Below are 15,612 nucleotides of genomic sequence, written 5' to 3' on the forward strand. Positions count from 1 at the left end.
TAGAGGTATTTTCCTGAATAAGCTTAGGATGGTTCAAGAAAAACCGGTTTTCTGGCGTTAACTTTTTCAGTTTCGATTTTTCATCAAAGTCACACAAGAAATACTTGTAGAGCATTTGAAGACGCGTCGTTTCGTGCACTGAGATGGTCGTTATCTCTTTTGGTTCAATAGTTACAGGCGTTTTTCTTAAAAAACACAGTTTTTTAAATAGGTGTTATGACGGATTGGGGCAAACATAAAAAACATCTTTTGCCCGCATTCAAAAGAAGAAATGTTGTTATAAAACATATCAGAAAATTAGAGGGGTGTTATTTTTTTTCTTTGAAAATATGGACCACCCTAATTTTCATGCACATTGGAAAGAAGGCCTTATTATTAGGGACAACTTTGTAGAAGACCATATTTGCCTAAAAACTCATTTGAAGGCGTTGAATGCATCTTTCCTCGTAAATCTGGTTCGTGGACCACTGTGCATTGGCGTAGTCGTTTCCTCCGTTGTCGTGGTCTCCCATGCCTACGTTCTCCACGCCAATCAGGTTCTCATCGAATTGCTGCTTCCACCTTTCGACCACCTCACGTCCTTCTGGCATGCCTCCGTCCATATCCCTGCATATTTCGGCTCGCGGCACGAAGCCGTTGCAGGATGCGTTGACCTGCTGATATAACTTCCTCATTTCATAGGAACGGTACAGCAGTTCCATTCCTTCGCACTTCACTTCTCCAGACAATGTTTCCCCAGAAAGATCCGGTCCGGTGTTCCACTTCTGTTTGTATCGTTCCACGTTCTGCCGGGTTCCATGCTGCTGCATTACCGCCCACGTGGCGTTCTTCTCCTTCAAAATAGCTGTACATTCCTCGTCGAACCATTTGTTTCTTCGACTCCATTCCACGTAGCTGCGTAATTGATTTTACTGTTCTCCAGCAGTCCTCTAGTGGGGCCGCATCAAGCTCGCTCTCGGCTGGCAACTCCATTTAGAGATTCTGCGCACAAATGCTGATGCGACATACGATTGCTTCAATGGACTTATCCACGGTCTTCTTTTTTTCCCCGAGTTGGTTCTTCTTTTCTTCTGCGAATGCGGGCACTGTTTACACAAAATGACACATTCATGAACATCCAGCGACCGAAAGTTCACTGGATGTTCACCGGATCTCTCCGGATGCAAGATGCGAGCAGTGATTTTTGTCAACACGACCCGCAGTTACCGCCCCAGAATCCGCCAGGTCCCTCCCCAGGAATTTTTCATGACTTTATGTATAGAAATTAGAAAAAAATCTGAGAGCCACTGTCTTAATGATAAACATAGATCCATAAAAGACATTGATTTGGCATAATATACGTTTGAATTGATAGTTATTGGAGACTATTCTTAACTTGTCACATTTTACAATATCATTGTCCAAAATGGACTATGTGATTAACTCTATTAGTTTTGTTTGGAAATATGATACCAGAAATATGAATTATAATTGCATATATAAATAGCAAATCTTTGTACGACTTCTTTTTTAAATCGCCGAATAATGAAATCTAAGGTTTTCAAAGGAATTCTTTTTTGGGTATCCCAAAGAAGTTCTGAAATTTCTAGCAGCATCACAGAATAATATTGTTAAATGCTTGGTTAAATGCTTCCTTGTGGAATTCAAGTACCGTAATCCGGGGTCAAATTGATCACTTTAAAACAACTTTTGCGGATAACATCAATGGCAATTCAAATATTGCCAAAAGAATTTCTGTAAAACCAGTACCCAGTGGATCTCCATGGAACCATGTGACAAAATTTTATTCAACAAATTTAAACTTTAAGTTAAATAACTCCAAAATTCAAAAAAATTGGAAATGCCACTTTGGGGCGAAATTGATCAGTACACAAATAAGCATCGGTTGGAAAGGAAAATTTCCTTCTCCGCTTAATTTTGCTCTTCTAAAACCGAATAACGCGTTTAAAATCTTACAACTAATGAATTTATTACTAAAAATGCAAAATTAAATTTTTAAATTTCCCTCTAAACGCCTATAGGTAGGCAATTTCATTTGAAATAAGTGATGTCTATCACAATAAATTACTATTTAATAATAAAATGAACTTTTTTTTAACTATGTCTTGTTCTGATTAACTACATAACTTCCCAACCGAGACTCCACAAAAATGTTAAAACAGAGAATTTACGGGAAGTCCTATTAGCAATCGATTGTTTGGTAGCAATGATTTCAGCTAAATGAGATATACATTGCAAATTTCTTAAAAAAATAAGGCAATACTAACTTATTTCTAAAAAAAATAAAAGTCTACGCTCATCTCTAGACATTTACGAACCAGATGACGTAAAAAGTTTAAGATCATTATGACGCTTAAGAGTTCCTAGTATGGAATTACAATGTAGTACCCTAATGATCAATTTCACCCCGCTGATCAATTTGACCCCGGTTCACGGTATCATGTGGAAAAAAAACTCTGTTGGAATTTGAAATGGAATACAGCAGAAGTTTTTACAGCCCAGTGGAGCAGATCTGGTTGGATGGTTAGAACACTTGACTATCACGCCGAGGACCTGGGATCGAATCCCACTCCCGACAAACTCACACAATGTGAGTTCTTCTTTCGGAAGGGAAGTAAAGCGTGGGTCCCGAGATGAACTAGCCCAGGGCTAAAAATCTCGTTAATACAGATAAAATTAAATAAATTTTTGGAGCCCAGTGAAAATAAGCGTAAACGCGAGTGCATTCATTGAAACCATGCTGAAGGTGATTTCTAGTCACAAAATTTCACAAAAAAATGGTTTCTGTAAAAAATGGAAAACATTTTCCAACTCAAAAAAATACAGAAGATACCTTGATCCAAACTCTACATGTGCACGAAAACCGATTTTGAAAATATTGCTTCGTTATTTAATAAAAAATCAAAAACCAAAAAGTGAGGAAATGCTTCCAGTTTCGCCTTAAAATTGGCTTTCCATGACCAGAAATTGTGGTGCTAGTCATTTTTTCTGGTGAAATAGGCATTTGTACTTCGATAAATTTAATGCGCCTTATAAACACGTATATTTGAAGGATAATAAAATAAAACAAATTAAAACCATCGTTTTACTTGAGCATGTGTAACCTAAAGTGCTTTGTTTTCCTAAATAATATTTCTAATTCCTGCAAAAAAAATCATACATCATGAATAAAAATGGGATATTTGACTGGATATTTTATAAATATTAAAAGTATTAATGAAAAAATAAATGGCATACTTGGACACGGCATGCTAAATGATTCGAGATATGATTAGAAATTAGCTTAATGCTTACCAATCTGGAAAATTTGTACTTCGAAATGTAAATTGAGAATATTCTTTTTACAATGTCATACATATAGCCATCACAATTTATATGGACATGAATGAAGAAATTTTAAAGTGACATACACATGCAAAATTGACATTGGCAGAGGAAGCTCTAAATAAATAACTGTGGAAGTGCTCGTAGACTAACACTAAGCTGAGAAGCAGGCTTTGGTCCAGTGTGTGTTGACAACGTCAGAAGAAGAAGAAAATGTATTTCACATTTTTGGGCTGATTTTATAAACGAAAATTTGACAGGAGGTAGTGTCACTACCTCGTGAAAATCAATATCATTATCAACATTGTTGTCGGTTCGGTAATTTTTCATAAAAAAAAAATGCGGTGAAAGTCGATAAGAATTTCCATCTAGAAAAATGGTACACTACTAGCCGTCGAGCCAATTGAAATTTTATTAATTAATATAATCGAAATTGTAGAGCATTGGCACGGTAAAAGTATAGTTTTTATTCTTAATTTATTACATATTGAACATCATATCGACATTTTTATGATCGGTAGTGTAACATAGCCTAGTAAACTAATGTCATTTTATGTGACATATGTTTGTTTACTTATTGAAAAAACATGAATATGACTTAAGGCGAAACTGGATCCATTTCCTCACTTTTTGGTTTTTGATTTTTAATAAAATAACGAAGCAATATTTTCAAAATCTGTTTTCGTACACGTGTAGGGTATGGATCAAGGTATCTCCTGAATTTTTCCCTGGTGGAAAAAGTTTTTCGTTTTTGCAGAAACCATTTTTAAGCAAAATTTCACAAAAAAATGGTTTCTGCAAAAACGAAAAACTTTTTCCACCAGGGAAAAATTCAGGAGATACCTTGAGCCATACCCTACATGTGTACGAAAACCGATTTTGAAAATATTGCTTCGTTATTTTATTAAAAATCAAAAACCAAAAAAATGAGGAAATGCTTCCAGTTTCGCCTTAATGTAAACAAACAAAACATATTATGTTTAACAAAAACTTCATCGAAAACAAGTATTGAAAGACAGACTGAAAATGTTACTCATATATGACTTACTAGTTTATTTGTGGACGCAGTAGCGCCCGTGGCAAGTTTTTTTTTCAATATAAACAGTTCATGTGTAATTCACGCTTGTAGATTTTAAATAAGAAAAGTATTACCTTTTTCTATGTTATGAATAAAGTTTTTTTTTGGTGAATTCAATGCAGCTTATATTTACATCTGAAAATACTTCGGTGAAGTGACCGGACAGACAAACATCGGCTATCTGTGTTATTTCCAGTAACTGCTGCATTCGGTTGTCTAAGAGTGACAGATTCTTTTCTGCATTAAAAAAATCAAAATTTTCAGCGTCTGTTGTCTGTGTGTTTTTTTCATCAAATGCTGTGTCCGGTTGTCTATGGTTGTCACTGGTTTTGTTTTGACAGTAAAAAAGCATTAAAGTGTCAAATTAAAAAAAAATCAAAATCTCCAACGTCTGTTGTCTGTGATTTTTTTCATCGAATGCTGTGTCTGGTTGTCACTGGTTTTATTTTCTCCATCTGACAATAAAAAGCCTAAAATTGTCAAATAAAAAAAACAAATATTTTGATTTTTTTCATCAAATGCTGTGTCTGGTGTTACTGGTTTTCTTCATCTGACAGAAAAAAAAGCATTAAAGTGTCAAATTAAAAAAAAAATCAACGTCTGTTGTCTGTGATTTTTTTTTCATCAAATGCTGTGCCTGGTTGTCTATGGTTGTCACTGGTTTTGTTTTCGGCGACTGTCAGAAAAAAGAATTGAAATGTCAAATATTTTTTAAAAATCAAAATTTTCAACGTCTGTTTGTGATCAAATGCTGTCTCTGTTTGTCTATGGTTGTCACTGGTTTTGTTTTTTTTGGATCTGATAGTAAAAAAGGATTGAAATGTCAAATATTTAAAAAAAATCAAAATTTCCAACGTCTATTGTCTGTGATTTTTTTCTTTAAATGCTGTGTTTGGTTGTCTATGGTTGTCACTGGTTTTAATTTCTTCATCTGAGAGTAAAAAAGCATAAAAATGTCAAATTAAGAAAAAAAAATAAAAAAAAAATCAACGTCTGTTGTCTGTGATTGTTTTCATCAAATGCTGTGTCTGGTTGTCTAAAGTTGTCACTGGTTTTGTTTTCTGCATCTGACAGTAAAAAAGCATTAAAGTGTCAAATATTTAAAAAAAAATCAGCGTCTGTTGTCTGTGTTTTTTTTTTCATCAAATGCTGTGTCTGGTTGTCTATGGTTGTCATTGGTTTTGTTTTCTTCATCTGACAGTAAAAAAGCATAAAAATGTCAAATTGAAAAAAAAATCAAAAATTTCAACGTCTGTTGTCTGTGATTTTTTTCATCAAATGCTGTGTCTGGTTGTCTAAAGTTGTCACTGGTTTTGTTTTCTGCATCTGACAGTAAAAAAGCATTCAAGTGTCAAATATAAAAAAAAAACAAAATTTTCAACGTCTGTTGTCTGTGATTTTTCCATCAAATGCTGTGTCTCGTTGTCTATGGTTGTCACTGGTTTTGTTTTCTTCATCTGACAGTAGAAAAGCATAAAAATGTCAAATTTAAAGAAATCAAAAATTTCAACGTCTGCTGTCTGTGATTTTTTCCATCAAATGCTGTGTCTCGTTGTCTATGGTTGTCTCTGGTTTTGTTTTCTGCATCTGATAGTAAAAAAGAATTAAAGTGTCAAATATTTAAAAAAAAATCAAAAATTTTAACGTCTGTTGTCTGTGATTTTTTTCCATCATATGTTGTGTCTGGTTGTCACTGGTTTTGTTTTCTTAATCTGACAGTAAAAAAGCATTAAAATGTCAAATTAAAAAAATCAAAAATTTCAACGTCTGTTGTCTGTGATTTTTTTTATCAAATGCTGTGTTTGGTTGTCTAAAGTTGTCACTGGTTTTGTTTTCTGCATCTGACAGTAAAAAAGCATTGAAGTGTCAAATATTAAAAAAAACAAAATTTTCAACGTCTGTTTTCTATGATTTTTTTCATCAAATGCTGTGTCTGGTTGTCACTGGTTTTGTTTTCTTCATCTGACAGTAAAAAAGCATAAAAAAAGTCAAATTAAAAAAAAATCAAAAATTTCAACGTCTGTTGTCTGTGATTTTTTTCATCTAATGCTGTGTCTCGTTGTCTATGGTTGTCACTGGTTTTGTTTTCTGCATCTGATAGTAAAAAAGAATTTAAGTGTCAAATATTTTAAAAAAATCAAAAATTTTAACGTCTGTTGTCTGTGATTTTTTTCCATCATATGTTGTGTCTGGTTGCCTATGGTTGTCACTGGTTTTGTTTTCTGGATCTGATAGTAAAAAAGGAGTAAAATGTCAAATATTTAAAAAAAATAATAATTTCCAACGTCTATTGTCTGTGATTTTTTTCATCAAATGCTGTGTCTGGTTGCCTATGGTTGTCACTGGTTTTGTTCTCTGCCTCGGATACTAAAAAAGAGTTAAAGAGAAAAATATTTTATTTTTTTGTGAGAATTTTGTGAGAATTTCCCCGCGTGCTACGTCTGGTTGGCTAGTCACCGGACAGACAAACATGTTACTCATATATGACTTATGAAACATACTGAACATGTCATCATGTTACACATGTTTGCATACATACTGCAGAAACCCTGAATATGACTTCATAAGAACAAATGAAACATATTATGTTTCGACAGAACTCAACCAAAACAAGTATTGGAAGTAAGACTGAAAATATTGCTCTAATACGACTTATCAAACATATTGAGTCTGTTGAGCTGTAGAGAGGCTTTCATTTGTTTGGTAGGCATGGTAGGCGTGGGTTAGGCATGAAGAAATTCAAGGAAGTTTCCTTGGCGATCTACGTCACTATTGATTCCATTAAATAGTAGCAAACTTATACCATTATTATGAATAGCAAAACAAATCCTCCAGATAGTGCTACGAGTTGACGTAAGTGGTCTGAAGTGGTCTTTCAAGAAACTATTTTAGGAAGACTCAAGCCATTTTATGTCGTAAAATATGAATGTGAGCTGCAAAATATTGTGATAGTTTACATATTTATTACAATAATCGGGTAAGTTGGACGGCAGTAGTATAGAGAAGAATCTATTGAAAATTCGTTATTGAAAGTTCGCGTGCAATACAGGAAATATGTTGTAATGTAAAACCCAATAAATTGGAGTGTTGTAATGTATTTGCATTTATTAGCGAAACGTTAAGATATGACGAAGCCACAGCTCGAATTTTCATGCGCACAAATCTGAAGAACCGAAAGTCCCTACCGAGAATGTGTTTGATGAACATATTAAGACAAATATAAAACTTAATCAGACTTGTCATATTGCGGCAAAATAAACGTTATTAGAACATATCCAACAAAATTGATATCAACATGTCAGATTTGTTTGAAAAGACAAAATATTTACTCAAATACGACTATTTAATAAGAGATCATTGAAGACTAGTTTTTGGAATCATGAATATGACTTATACAAGACAACATTTGTTTTGAAAAACTTTGAAACAACTGTTATAGGACAAAATGATTAGTTTAAGACTTCTGATTATGTTTTCGGTGTTACTTGTGTGGAGAAATGTCCGAAAGCGCTTCTAGCATGTAAGTACTTATATATTTAAAGTTAGTTACAGTGACTGTGTAAGAATCACAGGATATATTTCCGAAAGAATCACAGGACGACTTTATGAAGAAACTACTGTGCAGGAACTGCAGGGAGTATTCTTGAAGAAATTCATGGATGGATTCCTGAATAAATCTCTGGATGAACTCCTTAAAGATTTCCCGGAGATAATTTTGAAAGAATACCTGGATGACTTTTTGGAGAATTTCCTTTCTACTGTATCCCTGAAAAATAATATTGAAGAATTCCAATACAAATCGCTGGAGCAATTCCTCTAGAAATCCTTCAAAAAATTCAAAAAATCTTCAGATAATCCTGGAAAAAAAATCTTGGGTGATTCCCTGGAGAAGATGATTGACGGGTTACTGAAATTTTTGAACGTACCCCTGAATAAATTTTTGAAAAGATCCCGAGAGGAATTTCTGAAGGAATCACTACAGGAATTCCCGAAGTAATCCTTGACGGAATTCTTGGAAAACCCCCTAGAGGAATTCCTGTAGGTATGTCTGGAGTAAAAACTGTAGGAATCCCTGGAGGAATTTCTAGAAGTATGCCTCGAGGAATCCCTGGATGAACTCCTGGAGGAATCCTAAGTAACCGCATCAGGAATCCCTGTAAGAATTACTAGAAAAAAAATCTGGATGGATCCTTTGAGGAATTTCTGGACGAATTCCTGAAAGAATCCCTAGAGAAATTCTTTGAGAAATCACAGAAGGAATTCTTGGAGAAATCCCTGAAGCAATTCCTTGATGAATCTCTGGAAGAAATCCTGGTGAATCTTCTGGACAAATCCCTGGAGGAATTTGTAAAGGGATAATTGAAGGATTTCTTGTAGGAATCCCTGGAGAAATTCCTGGACGAATACCTTGGACAATCCCTGGAAAAAATCCTAGATGAATTTCTGATGAAACCTTTAGAGGAATTCTGGGAGAGACCTCTAGAAAAATTCCCGGAGTAATCCCCTGGAGGAATTCCTGAATGAATTCCTATAATAATCCCTGTATTAATCCGTGGAGGAATTCCTGGAGGAATTCATGCAGGAATATCTGGAGAAATCCCTGGAAGAATTCCTGGAGAAATTCCATGAGGACTCCCTGGAGAAATTCTTGTATAAATACATGGAGCAAACCCTGGAAGATATCCTGAAGGAATCCTTGGATGAATTCCTGGAAAATACCCTAGAGGAATTCTAGGAGGACTCTGGAGAAATTTCAGAAGAATCCTTTTGGGGAATTCCAGAAGAAATCTTGAGAGATATTTGTACAGAAATTCTTGGAAGAGGAACCTCAGAAGAAATGCCTGACAGAACTACTGGACAAATTTCTGTCGGAAACCCAGGAAGAATTCCTGGATGAATCCCTAAAGGAATTCTTGGGGAAACTTCAGGAGGAATTGCTGTAGCAATTTTCGAAGAAATCCCTGAATCAATTCCTGAAGGAATTCCTGAAGGCAATTCTAAAGGAATTGCTGGGCTAATGCTGAAAAAACCTCTTGACGAATTCCTAGAGGAAACCTTAGAGAAATTTCTAGAGAAACTCTTGGCAAAATCCCTGGAACAATTTCTAGAAAATCCTCTGGGGGAATGCCTGGAGGAAATTCTCGACAAATTCCTGTCGGAAACCTAGCAAGAATTCCTGGAGAAATCCCTAAAAGAATCCTTGGAGAAACACCTGTGTGATAATTTCCGGGGGAATCCCTTGAGGAGAAATTCTTGGATTAATTCCTGGAGGTAACCATGGAAGAATTTCCGGAGGAATCCCTGGAAAAAAATCCTAGAGGAATTCCTGCATAAATTTCTGAAACAATTTCTGAAGGAATCCTTGGAAGATTTCCAGCAGAAATTGCTGTAGGAATTTCTGAAAAAAATCGCGGAGAATTCCTGGATCAATTTCTGAAGAAATTCCTGGATGAATTTCTGAAGAAATACCTGGGGTAGTTCCTGAAGGAATTCATGGTGGAATTCCTGGAGAAGTCCATCGAGAAATGCCTGGAGGAATATCTGAAATAATTCCAGGAGAATTAGGGTAATTTCTGAAGGAATCCCTGGAGAACTTCCTGGAGGATTCCTGAAGAAATCCTTGAAGGAATTCCTAGAGAAATCTCAGGAGGAGTTCATGCAGGAATCCCTGGAGGATTTCTTCGAGTAATTCCTGGAATCCGGGAGAAATTCCTGGGGGAATTGTTGAAGGAAATTGCGGTAGTAGTTTCTGTAGAAAATTCAGGAGGAACTCCAGGATCAATGTCTGGAGGAATTTTTGAAGGAATTCCTGGGGTAATTCTGAAGAAACCTCTAGATTAATCCCTGGAGGAATCTTCAGAGAAATTTCTAGAGAAATTCTTGAAGAATCTCTGTAGGAATTCTTGAAAAAAAAAAACCCCTGGAGGAATCCCTGAAGCAATTTTTGAAGAAACCTCAGGAGGAATACCTGGAGCAACTTCTGGACAGATTTCTGTCGGAAACCCAGGAGGAATTCCTGGAGGAACTTCTGTACAAAATCATGGCGGAATCTTAGGAGGAATTCCTGGAGAAATGCCTAGAAGAATTCTTGGGGCAATTCCGTGGAACTGTTGGGCAGAGGTGGACAAAACACAATGGAAACGAAATAATGAAACACTTCGTGTGAATGAAACTAGAAAAATACTTTAATCACGTCTGAACGGGTTTAACGCAAGGGACTGAATGAATAATGCTACTCATTGATGCACGCGTGGCGCGCTCGCTCGGCTCTGCTGTGGAAAGTTTTCGCAGGGTAGATCTCGCCTTCGATCTCGCCAAATGCCACACTGAGAGGAAACAGTATTGCATATTCCCAACAGGAACTATCCCTGGGAGAATTCCTGGAGGAATCCTTGAATTAATTCCTGTAGGAATCTCTAGATAAGTTTTGGAAGGAATACCTGGAGAAATTTCTGGAGAAATTCCTAGAGGAATTCCCAGATAAGTACCTGGAGGAATTCCAGGAGGAATTTCCCGAGGAATTCCAGGAGGAATTGCTAGAGCAATTTCTGAAGGAATTCCAGGAGGAATTCTTGGAGGAATTTCTGGAGGAAATACTAGAGGAATTATCGGAGGAATTCCTGTAGGAACCTCTGAAAGAATCCTCATAGGAATCCCTGAAGGAATTCCTGGTGTATTCCTGGGGCAGACGTAAAAACTTGAAGTATTTTTAGGCAAAGTACGTTTAATTGGCAAATTGAGAGATAAATTTGTGAAAAAATTACCACTTGTTTTGGTGGGATTCGAACCCACGACTCCGTTATCGCTAGTCCGGCGCTTTAACCAACTAAGCTACAGAACAAGTTACATCTCTGCAGAATATAAAGTCAAACTGGATTCGAAGCACCACCCTAAACCGGGTCCGTCTTTCACAACTTTATCTCTCTTTCGGCTCTTAGATGCCAATCTCCCGCACTCTCGCGGCCTACGAACAACAAGTGTGCGCGTATTGTTTTTAGAATGTTGATATTGAAGCTCGACTGGCACATACCTACTTCGTCACCAACCATATGATCGGTGCAAACTCAGTATGCGCTCAACGCGGACGGACGCACGGCCGTCCAACTGCGCTAGAGAGAACGCAACTCATGTAAATGATTTTATTATTATGATTATTATGACAACGATTTTATTTATTTAATGCCGATTTGCATATTCACATATCTGGCGCCCTTCCCGCTTAAAAGTCATTATAAGTCAGGCCCCCCCTGGGCCCCCTCCAGAAAAAAATCCTAGGTACGCCGACGTAATATTGTGCGTTTAATCTTTTTATGGATACGGTCGGTTATAAAGTATTCGTTCGGTCAAGTAGCCGCTTTCGTATTACTGTCAACTGAGTTGTCAAAACATGCCCGTTACTGAATAGCGGGGTGTAACAGGATGGCATCGTAAATTTACTAAAAATGATAAAGCTCACTTTGAAGTTCCTCTTTTTATAGAACGGCTACTGTGGAGGACCTTATGCAGCGACTGATTGAATCCATGTATGGAGTAAATACACAATACCTCGTAATGCTGTGCATTTGTATAGTGGCACTTAACCCGATGCCTGGTCAATCTAATGATAAGAGGGTTCCAACTGCAAATATTTACCGATTTGTACTTAAACACGAGCTTAAACATTGATATTAAGGCAGCCGATACAGCTCTAAGTGGAAATGATTTCTGGGAAGTTTACATTCAAAATTTAGATAAGAAATGATCGAAATCCGAGGCGCTTGCCCAGATAATATGGGTGCAAATTAAAACAGATCACATACATCGGCAAACATCAGTGAATAAACACACAATCATACGGCGCATATAGTTCACCACTGGACTTTCGCACTAGCTTCCACAAGTGCGAAAACGCATTCAGCATAGGTCGAAGAAATAGTGCGCCGAAGACATCAACTTGATTTGATGCAATCGCTCACTTTTATTTTTTTTTTTTTTTTAATTTCTAGAGGAATTCTTGAAGGAACATCTGGATAAATTGCTGGAGGAATAATCGAAGGAAATCCTTGAGGTTCTCTGGAAAAATCCTTAGAGGAATCACTGAAGGACGTCCTGGTAAATTCCTGGAGGAATTTCTGGTGGAGTTTCCGGAGGAATCCATGAAATGATTCCTGGAGGAATTCTGGGAGAAATCCCTGGAGGAGAAATTCCTGGAGGAAACCCTGGAAGAATTCCCGAAGGAATATCCGGAAAAAATCTGCTAGATCAATTCCTGGAGAACTTCTTAGGGTAATTCCTGGAGGTATTCTTGGTGGAGTTCCTGGAGGAGTTCCTAGGTAAATGCCTGGATCATACCCTGGATGAATGCCTGGAATAATTCCGGGATAAATACCGGAAGCAATACCTGGGAGAATTTCTGAACGAATCCCTGGAGAAATTCTTGGAATAATGCCTGTATGAACTCCGGAAGTATGAGGGAAGATTGCCTGGAGAAATTGCGTAGTTATTTCTGAAGGAACTCCTGGAGGGGTGCATGGATCAAATCCTGGAGGAATTTCTCCAGGAATTCCTGGTGGAATTCATAAAGGTATTCCTGGAGGAGTCCCTGAATGAAATCCTGGAGGAATGTCTGGAGGAATTTCTATAGGAATCCCTTAAGGAACTCCAGGCGGAATGCCTAGAGGTTTAAAAGAATTGAGGAATGGAGGAATTCCTAGAGCAATCCTTAGAGGATTTCCTAGAGGAACTTGTGAAGGAATTTCTGGATGAATGCCTGGAAGAATCCCTGGTGGAATCTCTAGAGGAATTTCTTAAGGTATCTCTAGGGGAATACCTGGAGGATTCTCTGAAGGAATTCCAAGAGAAATCTCTAGTGGATTTTTTAGAGAAATTCCTGGACGAATGCCTGTAGGAATTTTTAGATGAATCCCTGAACGAATTCACAGAGGAACCCTGGAACAATTTCTGAAGGAATTTTAGGAGAAACCCCTTGAGGAACTCCTGAAGGAATCCCAGGAAGAAATTCATACTCGTATAGTTTACGGAACTACGAACAAACCTTAAACAGTCATTTTGATTCTTAAAAACTGCAATGCTGATTTTCATATTTGCATACCGGGCGACCATGCCAATAGAGTTAATAAGCTATACAGGACAAATGTCACTGCTGTTCCCTTTGTGCTTGTTCGCAAACATGCCGGTTATCGATCTGTCAAACTGCATACTTTTTCGCGTTGACACTTACTGTGATGTCCAGGAATAATTGATGAGTATTTCGCTTGTTACTGAATATATTTATTTCCGACTGATGGTTAACAACATCTCGTTCGCTGTCTACTCACTAACTGACCACGAGGGGTGCATCAATGCTGATTCCAGTTATACCATTACACCCCCATTGTAAGAATATTATACATTTCGAAAAATCATTATAATGCGTGGTAATCATTAGTATGCAACATCTGGAACACAAACAGTACAATTAATAAACTATTTTTTGTAAATCTTGCCTTGTTTATCTCTAAGCCTCCAGAATCCCCTAGCAAAACCGCTAACAACCAGGTCATCATCACTGTCTGCAGATACATTTGCTTCAACATTACCTGGCCCATCCGATGCCTCGTAGAATTCTGAGCCACTTGATTCATTCTGCTCATCCCTCCTTCGCTCGTCTATGAACAGACCTTCAAAGCTGTTGGAAAGAGTTTCGAAGTCATCCTCAGTATCATTTACGATCGCTGCATTGGGTGGACTTATTGAAACCTGTCGATTTACGATCCCTTCAGTAGGTGGACTCCCTAAAACCTGGCGAACCCGCTCATCTTGAACCTCGTCTTGAACAGAGTTTTCACGATGTAAAATGATAGCTGGCGAAATACCTGGCAACGTACGTTTCACCGGTGCAAGAGATTGTTTAATGTCGGTGTACCGACGTGGACTGCTCCTCTTCTCAGTTGTTTGTTCGTTTGCCGAGACTTCCGTTATCGGACGAGTGTCTAGCCTCATTTGATCCAAATGCCGTTTAATGACTCTTCCGCTTTCTGCCAACTCCACTCTGTAGTTTCTTTGACCAACAATCTCGCGTACTACTGCAGATGTCCAGGATGGTTTATTAGGATCTCTGTAGTCCCTAACAATCACTCGATCGCCCACAGCGAATGATGAATTCCTAGTACCTCTGTAATTCTTGATTTGAGACTTCTGTTGCTTGCGAATATTTTGAGTCACGCGAGCAACTACTTCCTTATCTTGCGATACGTGACGCGGATTGAATCGATCCAGTGTAGATTTAATATCTCGCCCCAACATCGCCTGCGCAGGAGATAATTGGGTTGTACAATGTACGGCTTTGCGATATCCAAGCAAAAAATTGGCCACAATACCTCTCACATCTTTGTCTCCCTCAGATAGACTTTTGATCAACGTAGCTTTGAATGTTTTGACCATATTTTCTGCTTCGCCATTAGTAGAAGGATGTCCCGGACTAGTCAAAATCTGCTTAATTCCGTTAGCCGAAAGAAACATCTTTATTGTTCCCGCTACGAATTGAGTGCCGTTGTCACTTACAATTTCATCGAACAGCCCAAATCGTGCGATACATTCCATCAACTTCTCCAAAACAAAATCTGATGTACAATGTTTCGTTGGGAATACTTCCGCCCATTTGGAGAAGGCATCGATAATGATGAGAAAACTCCATCCATTTACAGGCCCCGCAAAATCTACATGCACTCGACTCCATGCCGCTGTGGGTGGTTCCCATGGAATCAACTGCGCTTTAGGCGGCGATTGATTATGCAAGACACACGATGAACAGCTCTTAACCGTGCACTCAATATCATAATCGATATTTGGCCACCAAACGTTGGCCCTTGCAATGCTTTTGGTCTTAACGATTCCCAAATGGGAACTATGCATTTGATTCAATACTTTTTTCCTCAAAGCACTCGGTACTACAACCCTGTGCCCTCTCATGATGATTCCCGATTCCAAGGATAACTCATCAATGATCCTGCTGTATGGTCCCCTCTCCAGCGTCTCTTTGTTCGTTTTGCCCGTTAGGTACTGCATTGCCACATTCAAGTGCTCATCCTTTTCAGAAGCTAGTTTCAGTTCTTCGAGCGATACCAAACCACATTCGTCGCGGTTGATGAAATTCAGGTACGAATCTTCCTCCTTCCACAACTTCCATGACTCGGTAGGAAAACGGGATGGAAAATCGGCTACATTTAGTT

The 15,612-nt window shown here is 37.8% G+C and overlaps 1 protein-coding gene across 2 annotated transcripts in view; it reads left to right on the forward strand.

Moving 5' to 3' along the window:
• The window catches only part of LOC109415184 (alpha-protein kinase 1), a 199,512-nt gene that overhangs the window by 169,073 nt on the left and 14,827 nt on the right, over positions 1–15,612 (forward strand). The gene's annotated exons all lie outside the window — the stretch shown is intronic.

Source organism: Aedes albopictus, chromosome 1 (genome assembly GCF_035046485.1).
Source record: "Aedes albopictus strain Foshan chromosome 1, AalbF5, whole genome shotgun sequence".
Classification (NCBI taxonomy): domain Eukaryota; kingdom Metazoa; phylum Arthropoda; class Insecta; order Diptera; family Culicidae; genus Aedes; species Aedes albopictus.